General features: G+C 44.3%; 1 protein-coding gene across 8 annotated transcripts in view; it reads right to left on the bottom strand.

Moving 5' to 3' along the window:
* Positions 1 to 12,253, bottom strand: part of LOC112220888 (disks large homolog 3) — a 148,031-nt gene that overhangs the window by 14,399 nt on the left and 121,379 nt on the right. The window lies entirely within an intron of this gene.

Genomic DNA, 12,253 nt, shown 5'->3' with positions numbered 1-12,253 from the left:
GGTGAGGTAACCAGACACCACCTGCCTGCCTGTAACCAGGGGCAACGCTCCGGCACTAATCAGGAGCCACAGAACAGCGGAAGCAGCCAGGCAGACAAGTCCACTTGGTTCTCAGGCACAAGGGAGGGGAGAGAAAAGGAACAATGCCGGAAGCAGGATATAAGAGGGACAACAACAAAAAGACTGAAGGAGAGACCAAGACAATACAGTGTCCTATAACACATTGTTAGGGAACGCTTCCCAGAGCAATGAAGGAGAGAGTGGAGTGGGTGGGGGCCCTCACTCCTAAAGGTCTGTAAAGGAGCACTGTATCTGTTGTCAGTTGTCCCTTAAGTCCTAACCACCAGAAATAAAGACATGGAGGGGCAGGACTAGCATGCAGCCCCTGCCTAGCTGCCAGGCTCCACAGGGAACCAAGGAAACAGCTGTAGTCTGCAGTCAGACAAGAGAGCAAAAACTTGGTCATTTTTGTATTTTGCCTTCTTCTACTGCTTGTCCTCAGGTCGTGCCGTCTTTTTTTTGGGGGGGGGGGCTGCCTGCTTCTCTCTTGATCCAGTTATGCAACAGTCCAGGCATGCGTTTGTAATATGAGCCTACAGTGCTATCAAAGATTGTTATAACTAACCCAAGATGGACCAGAGCCGGTTATTTCCAATAGGAGCCAATTTATCATAGTGGGCAGAACAGGTGGGCAGAGCCAAGCACGAGCTAGTGAGATCCTGTTCGCTCCTTCTTGCATTTATTTGCATATGTTCATTAGGGAATGCCTACATTGTGAAGTGCGCACGTTCAATAACTTAAATTTGCCCTTGCACTCCTTCTAAACAACGTCATTTTTTAGAAACTTTGGCAAAAGGTAAAGTCCACAAAATACAGTCAACTCTGTTACAGATTCTAGTTTTGGAAACCTGAAGAATGTACAGAGATCAAATGTCAACAACTAAAAATTTGCAGAATGTCAGCAAAAATCCATCCCGCGCCATCTTCTCCCACTGGGCTTCCTCGCGACACCATATTTAGTGGTGAGTGGAAATACCAACTGGATTCTTCACATTTACAAATCCTGTGAAATATCTGGCTCAATGTTCTCTGGGTTAGTCTAGGTTGTGACTACTGTTTCCTCAGTGCTGTAACAAACATGTAACTCGGACTACAGTCTGCCGTTTCTAAAATGAGTTGTTGGGGTTCACATTTAAGGCTTCCCCATGCGTTGGTTCAGCTGGCGCTTAGCCGAACCAAACGAGTGCGCATGCATACTCCCTTAAAAAGACCTTCGCTTGAAAAACGAGAAAAGGCTGCACTAATATCGTGTGTCCACCTTGAGACGCCGTAGTATGTATACACACCTACTCAAAAGTCATTCATTTTTACGTTTGAGGCGATCTTACATCTAACAAATTTTTACATCTAACTAAGTTGTTTGGTGCAGCATTTCTCAAGTACATTTTTTTTGCATGAAAACGAGTCATCTATCGTTCAATGACAAACACTTCATTGAAGAAACCCCAGCTAAAATAACTCTTGCGAAGACCAAAACGTCACAAAATGTCATAATATATGCACAAACTGTTTGGGAAGGGAAGCATGCAGACGCATTAAGCCTAATCCTGTCCTTTGGCTGTGAAACCCCTTTCCCAGGCAGGTCTACGGTAATTCCACCTCAGTAACAGAGGGGTAGCATGAGAGCACTACACACCCCACGATTCAACTCAATGTTACGATTGAGTCACAGATTTAGTGACAGTCCAGTGAGCTAATGTATGAAAGGGACTCAATACCTACTGGTGAAGTCTTTGCTCTCTGCTGTGAGATCAGTTCATATATACTCAGCAAAAAAGAAACGCCCTCTCACTGTCAACCGAGTTAATTTTCAGCAAGCTTAACATGTGTAAATATTTGTATGAACATAACAAGATTCAACAACAGACAAACTGAGCAAGTTCCACAGACAGGTGACTAACAGAAATTGAATAATAATAATAATGTGAAGTAACAGTCAGTATCTGGTGTGGCCACCAGCTGCATTAAGTACTGGAGTGCATCACCTCCTCATGGATTGCACCAGATTTGCCAGTTCTTGCTGTGAGATGTTAACCCACTCTTCCACCAAGGCACCTGCAAGTTCCTGGACATTTCTGTGTGTGTGTGTGTGGGGGGGGTGGAACACAAGGCCCTAGCCCTCACCCTCCGATCCAACAGGTCGCAGACGTGCTCAATGAGATTGAGATCCGGGCTCTCGCTGGCCATGGCAGAACACTGACATTCCTGCCTTGCAAGAAATCACCCACAGAACGAGCAGCATGACTGGTGGCATTGTCATGCTGGAGGGTCATGTCAGGATGAGCCTGCAGGAAAGGTACCACATGAGGGAGGAGGTCTTCCCTGTAACGCACAGCTTTGAGATTGCAGGCAATGACAAGCTCAGTCCAATGATGCTGTGACACACTACCCCAGACCATGACGGACCCTCCACCTCAAAAATCGATCCCGCGCCAGAGTACAGGCCTAGGGGTAACGCTCATTCCTTTGACGATAAACACAAATCTGACCATCACCCCTGGTGAGACAAAACCGTCGACTTGTCTGTGAAGAGCACTTTTTGCCAGTCCTGTCTGGTCCAGCAACAATGGGTTTGTGCCCATAGGTGACAATGTTGCCGGTGATGTCTGGTGAGGACCTGCCTTACAACAGGCTTACAAGACCCCAATCCAGCCTCTCTCAGCCTATTGCGGACTGTCTGGAGCACTGATAGAGGGATTGTGCGTTCCTGGTGTGTCTCGGGCAGTTGTTGTTGCCATCCTGTACCTGTCCCGCAGGTGTGATGTTCGGATGTACCGATCCTGTGCAGGTGTTGTTACACGTGGTCTGTCACTGCGAGGACGATCAGCTGTCCGCCATGTCTCCCTATAGTGCTGTCTTAGGCGTCTCACAGTATGGACATTACAATTTCTTGCCCTGGCCACATCCGCAGTCCTCATGCCTCCTTGCAGCATGCCTAAGGCAAGTTCACGCAGATGAGCAGGGACCCTGAGAATCTCTCTCTTGGTGGTTTTCAGAGTCAGTAGAGTAGAAAGGCCTCTTTAGTGTCCTAAGTTTTCATAACTGTGACCTTAATTGCCTACCGTCTGTAAGCTGTTGGTGTCTTAACGACCGTTCCACTGATGCATGTTCATTAATTGTTTATGGTTCATTGAACAAGCATGGAAAACAGTGATTAAACCCTTTACAATGAAGATCTAGGCAGGGAAGCCTAGTGGTTAAAGCGTTGGACTAGTAACCGGAAGGTTGCAAGTTCAAACCCCTGAGATGACAAGGTACAAATCTGTCGTTATGCCCCTGAACAAGGCAGTTAACACACTGTTCCTAGGCCGTCATTGAAAATAAGAATTTGTTCTTAACTGACATGCCTGGTTAAATAAAAAGGTAAAATAAAAATAAAATTTGGATTTTTACAAATTATTTTTGAAAGACAGGGTCCTGAAAAGGGGACGTTTCTTTTTTTTGCTGAGTTTAGGTATTCCTTTTCCCATTCAGTGCTGGCCTCCCAAAGGTCTGTGGAGCGGATAGCCGACCTCTTTCCCCTGAGAAAGGTGTCCATGCAATGAGCCCAGCATGAATCAGCATCCTCACAAAACTTACTCCTAACTGAGTTACTGTCCTCTCTAGCGGGCCGGGCTGTGTCTCTCCTCTGAACAGACCCATGCTAAGGACATGTCATGTCAGAGCTCAGGATGAGAGTTACTGGCCATGGGCCGGGTGCACCAGCTGGGTGTAAAAAAAGTTTGTCTTAAATGCAAGGTCTTGTTACAAGCCCTTAACCAACAATGCAGTTAAGAAAAATACCCAAAACATTTCCCAGACAAAATAACAATAGCGAGGCTATATACAGAGACGGCCTACAGGGAGGAGGTAAGGGCCCTTGGAGTGGGGTGTCAGGAAAATAACCTCACACTCAATGCCAACAAAACAAAGAGGATGATCGTGGACTTCAAGAAACAGCAGAGGGAGCAGCCCCCTCTCCACATTGACGGGACAGTAGTGGAGAAGGAAAGTTAAATTCCTCGGCGTACACATCACAGACAAACTGTGTGGGCGGACCATTTCAGACAGCGTGGTGAAGGCTGAAGAAATTCGGCTTGTCACCAAAAACACTCAAACTTCTACAGATGCACAATCGAGAGCATCCCGTCGGGCTGTATCACCGCCTGGTACAGCAACTGCTCCGCCCATAACCGTAAGGCTCTCAAGAGGGTAGTGAGGTCTGTACAACGCATCATCGGGAGCAAACGACCTGCCCTCCAGGACACCTACACCAGCCGATGTCATAGGAAGGCAAAAAAGATCATCATGGATGAACCCCCCCACCCGAGCCACTGCCTGTTCACCTCGGTATCATCCAGAAGGCGAGGTCAGTACAGGTGCATTAAAGCGGGGACCAAGAGACTGAAAAACAGCTTCTCTCAAGGCCATCAGACTGTTAAACAGCCATTACTAACATTGAGTGGCTGCTGCCAACATACTAACTCAACTCTAGCCACTTTAATAATAGAAAAATTGATGTAATAAATGTATCACTAGCCACTTTAAACAATGCCACTTTATACGTTTACATACCCTACATTACTCATCTCATATGTATATACTGTACTCTATACCATCTACTACATCTTGCCTATGCCGTTCGGCCATCACTCATTCATATATTTTTATGTACATATTCTTATTCATTCCTTCACACTTGTGTGTATAAGGTAGTTGTTGTGAAATTGTTAGGTTAGATTACTTGTTAGATATTACTGCATGGTCAGAACTAGAAGCACAAGCACTTCGCTACACTCGCATTAAAAAGTCTGCTAACCATGTGTGTGACGAATACAATTTGATTACAGGGGGTACCGGTACAGAGTAAATGTGTGGGGGCACCGGTTAGTCGAGGTAATATATACACGCAGCAAGAGTTAAAGTGACCAATGCATAGATAGAGAGTAGCTGCAACGCAAGAAGTCTTGAGTAGCCATTTGATTAAGATGTTCAGTAGTCTTACGGCTTGGGGGTTTGAAGCTGTTTAGAAGCCTCTTGGACATAGACTTGGCGCTCCAGTACCGCTTGCCGTGCAGTAGAAGAGAGAACAGTCTATGACTAGGGTGGCTGAAATCCTTGACAATTTTCAGGGCCTTCCTCTGACACCACCTGGTATAGAGGTCCTTGATGGCAGGAAGCTTGGCCCCAGTGATGTACTGGGTCGTACGCACTACCCTCTGTAGTGCCTTGCGGTCGGACGCCGAGCAGTTGCCATACCAGGCAGTATTGCAACCAGTCAGGATGCTCTCGATGTTGCAGCTGTAGAACCTTTTGAGGAGCTGAGGACCCATGCCAAATATTTTCAGTCTCCTGAGGGGGAATAGGTTTTGTCGTGCCCTCTTCACAACTGTCTTGGTGTGCTTGGACCATGATAGTTTGTTGGGTGATGTGGACACCAAGCAACTTGAAGTTCTCAACCTGCTCCACTGCAGCCCTGTCGATGAGAATGGGAGTGTGCTCAGTCCTCCTTTTCCTGTAGTCCACAATCATCTCCTTAGTCTTGATCACGTTGAGGGAGAGGTTGTTGTCCTGGCACATGGCCAGGTCTCGTCGTTGTTGGTGATCAGGCCTAGCAATGTTGTGTCATCGACAAACTTAATAATGGTGTTGGAGTCGTTCAGGCATGAGTGAACAAGGAGTAACGGAGTGGACTGAGCATGCACCCGAGGGGCCCCTGTGTTAAGGATCAGCATGGAGGATGTGTTGTTACCTACCCTTACCACCTGGGGGAGGCCCGTCAGGAAGCCCAGGATCCAGTTGCAGAGGGAGGTGTTTAGTCCCAGGGTCCTTAGCTTATTGATGAGCTTTGAGGGCACTATGGTGTTGAACGCTGAGCTGTAGTCAACAAATAGCATTCTCACATAGTGGGGCAAAAAGTATTTAGTCAGCCACCAATTGTGCAAGTTCTCCCACTTAAAAAGATGAGGCCTGTAATGTTTATCATAGGTACACTTCAACTATGACAGACAAAATGAGAAAAAAATCCAGAAAATCACATTGTAGGATTTTTAATGAATTTATTTGCAAATTATGGTGGAAAATAAGTATTTGGTCACCTACAAACAAGCAAGATCTCTGGCTCTCACAGACCTGTAACTTCTTCTTTAAGAGGCTCCTCTGTCCTCCACTCGTTACCTGTATTAATGGAACCTGTTTGAACTTGTTATCAGTATAAAAGACCTGTCCACAACCTCAAACAGTCACAGTGCAAACTCCACTATGGCCAAGACCAAAGAGCTGTCAAAGGACACCAGAAACAAAATTGTAGACCTGCACCAGGCAGGGAAGACTGAATCTGCAATAGGTTAGCAGCTTGGTTTGAAGAAATCAACTGTGGGAGCAATTATTAGGAAATGGAAGACATACAAGACCACTGATAATCTCCCTCGATCTGGGGCTCCACGCAAGATCTCACCCCGTGGGGTCAAAATGATCACAAGAACGGTGAGCAAAAATCCCAGAACCACGTGGGGGGACCTAGTGAATGACCTGCAGAGAGCTGGGACCAAAGTAACAAAGCCTACCATCAGTAACACACTACGCCACCAGGGACTCAAATCCTGCAGTGCCAGACGTGTCCCCCTGCTTAAGCCAGTACATGTCCAGGCCCGTCTGAAGTTTGCTAGAGAGCATTTGGATGATCCAGAAGAAGATTGGGAGAATGTCATATGGTCAGATGAAACCAAAATATAACTTTTTGGTAAAAACTCAACTTGTCGTGTTTGGAGGAAAAAGAATGCGGAGTTGCATCCAAAGAACACCATACCTACTGTGAAGCATGGGGGTGGAAACATCATGCTTTGGGGCTGCTTTTCTGCAAAGGGACCAGAACGACTGATCCGTGTAAAGGAAAGAATGAATGGGGCCATGTATCGTGAGATTTTGAGTGAAAACCTCCTTCCATCAGCAAGGGCATTGAAGATGAAACGTCGCTGGGTCTTTCAGTATGACAATGATCCCAAACACACCGCCCGGGCAACGAAGGAGTGGCTTTGTAAGAAGCATTTCAAGGTCTTGGAGTGGCCTAGCCAGTCTCCAGATCTCAACGCCATAGAAAATCTTTGGAGTTGAAAGTCCGTGTTGTCCAGCAACAGCCCCAAAACATCACTGCTCTAGAGGAGATCTGTATGGAGGAATGGGCCAAAATACCAGCAACGAGTGTGTGAAAACCTTGTGAAGACCTACAGAAAACATTTGACCTCTGTTATATACCCTTTGTTGGCAATGACAAAGTATTGAGATAAACTTTTGTTATTGACCAAATACTTATTTTCCACCATAATTTTCAAATAAATTCATAAAAAATCCTACAATGTGATTTTCTGGATTTTTTTTACCTCATTTTGTCTGTCATAGTTGAAGTGTACCTATGATGAAAATTTACAGGCCTCTCTCATCTTTTTAAGTGGGAGAACTTGCACAATTGGTGGCTGACTAAATACTTTTTTTTGCCCCACTGTAGATGTCCAGGTGTGAAAGGGCAGTGTGGAGTGCAATAGAGATTGCTTCATCTGTGTATCTGTTTGAGCGGTATGCAAATTTGAGTGTGTCTAGGGTTTCTGGGATAATGGTGATGATGCGAGCGATGACCAGCCTTTCAAAGCACTTCACGGCTACAGATGCGAGTGCTATGGGTCGATAGTCATTTAGGCAAGTTACCTTAGTCCCTGTGCCCAAGAACACTATGGTTGTCTGCTTGAAACATGTTGGTATTACATAGTCAGGGACAGGTTGAAACCATCAGTGAAGACACTTGCCAGTTGGTCAGCGTATGCTCGGAATACAAGTGAACGTAATCCATCTGGCCCTGCGGCCTTGTGAATGTTGACCTGTTGAAAGGTTTTACTCACATTGGCTGCGGAGAGCATGATCACACAGTCATTCGGACAGCTGGTGCTCTCATGCATGTTTCAGTGTTACTTGCCTCGATGCGAGCATAGAAGTAATTTAGCTCGTCTGGTAGGCTTGTGTCACTGGGCAGCTCTCGGCTGTACTACCCTTTGTAGCCTAATAGTTTGCAAGCCCTGCCACATCCGACGAGTGTCAGAGCTGATGTAGTATGAGTCGATCTTAGTCATATATTGATGCTTTGCCTGTTTGATGGTTTGTCGGAGGGCATAGCAGGATTTCTTTTAAGCTTCCGGGTTAGAGTCCAGCTCCTTGAAAGTGGCAGACTGCTTCATCTGACCACTTTTTTATTGACCAAGTCACTGGTGAATCATGCTTTAATTTTTGCTTGTAAGCAGAAATCAGGAGGATAGAATTATAGTCAGATTTGCCAAATGGAGGACGAGGGAGAGCTTTGTATGCGTCTGTGTGTTTGCAGTATAGGTGGTCTAGAGTTTTTACCCATCTGGCAGCACATTTAACATGCTGATAGAAATGAGGTAAAACAGATTTAAGTTTCCCTGCTTTAAAGTCTCCGGCCACTAGGAGAGTCGCCTCCGGATGAGCGTTTTCCTGTTTGCTTATGGCCTTACACAGTTCATTGAGTGCGGTCTTAGTGCCAGCATCGGTCTGTAGACAGCTACGAAAAATACAGATAAGCCCTCAAGGTAGATGGTGTATCTCATGATAAGCTGTAGACCACACTACCTCAGGCAAGCAAAACTTTGAGACTTCCTTAGATATTGTGCACCAGCTGTTGTTTACAAATATACATAGACCAACACCACTTGTCATACCAGAGGCTGCTGTTCTATAACCCCCCAGCTGTATGTTATTCTTGTTGTCGTTCAACCACAACTCGGCGGAAAGATATTACAGTTAATGTCCTGTTGGTAGGATATACGTGCTTTTAGCTCATCCAATTTATTTTCCAGCGATTGCCTGTTGTACGGATGGAAAGGGCAGATTAGCCACTTGTTGGCGGATCCTCACTAGGCACCCCGGTATCTTTTTTGTCTCTTTCTCCTGTGAATGACGGGGATAAGGTTCTGGTCTCTGGAGTAATTCCCTCTCATTAAAAATAAATTCTTCATCCAGTTCAAGGTGAGTAATCGCTGTTCTGATTTCCAGAAGCTCTTTTCGGTTATAAGAGAGATGGTAGCAGCAGCATTATGTACAAAATAAGTTACAGAAAATGCAAAAAAATAAAATAGCACGGTTGGTTAAGAGCCCATGAAACGGCAGCCATCCTCTCCGGCGCCATCTGGAGCTACTGATAATGGTTGCTAAGCAGTGCCCATTACTGACCTGTTACCTCATGGCAGTTACGTTTGTGAGGCATGTCCAGAGCTCTAGTGTCCAATTTGGTCACATATTAGGGGTGTTTTTACACTGTTGCTACTTGCCGTTTATTATCAATGCATAGTTACCTTGCCCCTACATACATGTACAAATTACCTCGACTAACCTGTACCCACACACATTGAAATCAGTACCCCCTTTGTAAAGCCTCATCATTATTTTTTTTAATCACTTTAGTTTATTTAGTAAATATGATCTTAAACTGCATTGTTGGTTAGGGGCTTGTAAGTAAGCATTTCACAGTAAGGTCTACCTGTTGTATTCGGCGCATGTGACAAATAACATTTGATGGTACAGGTATTCGATCCAAGGACCTTGGTTCAGTACGTGTTGTGCGCCAAAATGAATACATAAATATGAATCAAATAAAAACAATAGGCCTTTAGGATAACTATGCAGTGTTGTAGGCCAATGCCGTGAGTAAATCTGATCTGAAAACTTTTCAGTCTATTCTGTTCAAATTACAGCAGCCTATGCGCACGTTGTAATCAAAATTCGAATTGGCACATTTCAAACTGGCATTTGTGAGGTGCAGCCGGAAACTAGTTCTGTACGATGGCGAGTGGTGGGGTTGATAAACCAGAATTGGAAGATCCTCCATCATTGGCTTCCAAGTAGATTACAACGGCGATGGACAGAGTTGTGCATAAAATGTTAACATTATGTCGCCACACAAAGAAAATGGCCTATGCAGATGCCAACATTTCAAATATGTTGACATATACGCTGACGTCACCCCAGTATATCAGAGCAAGACAGAAACGTAAAGAAACATTGGCTCCTCTATGCATTCAAGTAGCCCTTGGTAGCCGGTTCTGACCAAAGAAATTATTTTGCTATTTTGTTTATATGCCGTTTTCGGTTTACAGACGTGGATTTGCGCCCATTCTCCGGGGTTGAGAATAGGGGGTTCCAGCACCTCGTAAAAGTGCTCGGGTCACTATACAAACTTCCCTCTTGCACCAATTTCAGCAAACAGGAAGTACCCACCCTATATTAGCAAACCAAAGCATTCAATGAATTGGCTAATGCACCCTGTGTTGCGCTTACATTAAAAGGCCAGTGAAGTCTAAAACTGGATTCTTTAAAAAATATATATTTCCACACTATACGATTTGAATAATACTGTGCAATTGTGAAAATGCTGCGAATGCCCTTTAGTGTAAGACCTGTTTGAAAAGGCCTCCTGAAATTTCAGCCTGTTTTGGTGGAATGGAGTTTTGTTCTGCCTGGTACAATCACCAGGCGGTAAATTAGTTAGACCAATAAGAATTCCAAATCCCTGCCAATAAAAGCTAGTTTACAGTTGTCCCCTCCCCACTTCCAGTAAGGTACTTAACACCCAGAAATGATTTAATATTGAGAAAAAAAAACAGCTGCCTTGAACCTTTAACAGTGACAACCCATCACATTACTATTATGAGAGTCACAAGTGTGAATCTGGAACTGAAGGAGGCAGTGTCATAGTGCTTTGGGAAGCAAGTAGAAAGTGGGAATTTACCACATGCAACTGAAAAATCCACTTGAACGGTCCTCAAACTAGTAATTACTAGTGGGAAACTCGTCTATCATCCTAAGCACCCACTTCTCCCACATGCTGACCTCTGACATCAACTACTAAGAAAAGGGCCTCTAGAACAGCATTTTTGGCAGTGAGACTTGTATAAATATTTTATTGCATTTATCTATTAATGTGGTTTTTGAACTGAATAATTTGCTTACAAGCATGATGTAGCTGTACTTTTATTTTATGGTTAACACAGCTCGTTGGCCATTTGCCAACATCATTTCGCAAGGAGTTCAAATCAAATGACTGTATCCAACTAGTATTTAAGACTTAACTGGTAAATTCCAACGTTTACAAAACGCAACATCAGAGTGGAAACTTGAGGCCCAACATAACAATCCCGTCACGCAGACAATGCAAGGAACATAGTGAATGACATTTCATTTTCGCAGCGAACAGTGGGTTTGGTGAACAGTTACACCCCTGTCGCATATGCAACAAAATATTTTGCTGTGCGACCAGGAGTTTTATTTTGGGAGCACTGTGCAACTAGCAAAAAAAATCATCCAGATAATATTTGTTGTAATGATACGGCTTCTATGTAACGTTGTTTCCGAGTGCCCTAGAGAAAAAGTCAAGGTTGCACCATTACTACAGTGAAAACGGCTCGCTTCTAGTTCAACCAAGTTACAAGATCTGACCCATATTACAGGCACAACATTTATATCTTCCTATAGCGGATTGCCGAGACCGCATTTTACATTCATTCATTTAGAAGGCCCACCATGTCGTGGACCTTCTAAAACTACTCACGGGTCGTTAACCATGTTGGTACTTTGTTAAGTCATGTTACATCAGTGGCTAGCTAGCTAACAACATGGTAACATTAGGGGGCACAGAAAGAAAGGAAAAAGGGATTTCCTCTTCAGGACATAAATTATCATAGATAGCAATGAATGACAGATCTCTTGCCTGTCATCACAAACCTGACATTTTAAAGAGAGTGTGCAATTTTCTATGTAATACATCTCAATGGGAATATAGTGCTTTTACACAATGTAGAAACTCAATATTTCACAAATTATTTTCAAAAGGTAGATAGAAACCATATAAGCCCAATTAGTGTAGCACGGTATACCAAAACATTACTTTTTTTCATACTAAAACATGAAAAACGGTTCAGTACTAGAATGTGCTATTTTTTTTCGATACTTTGTCAAATGTTTGTCACGGATCAAGCCTGTCTATCAGCGCAGCCGACCCCTTATTATAGCGCACCGTGCCTGGTCCACTTACTCATTGCTATCCTGCACTGGGAGTCTGGGATACATTATGTTAGCTCCCCACTCATGCTGCACAGAGGTTAACACACTTGAATAATGCGACATGGCATGTAGACATTTTGAAACGTAACTT

Source organism: Oncorhynchus tshawytscha, linkage group LG21, assembly GCF_018296145.1.
Source record: "Oncorhynchus tshawytscha isolate Ot180627B linkage group LG21, Otsh_v2.0, whole genome shotgun sequence".
NCBI classification, from domain to species: Eukaryota; Metazoa; Chordata; class Actinopteri; order Salmoniformes; family Salmonidae; genus Oncorhynchus; species Oncorhynchus tshawytscha.
This window is presented reverse-complemented; position numbering and strand designations above follow the sequence as displayed.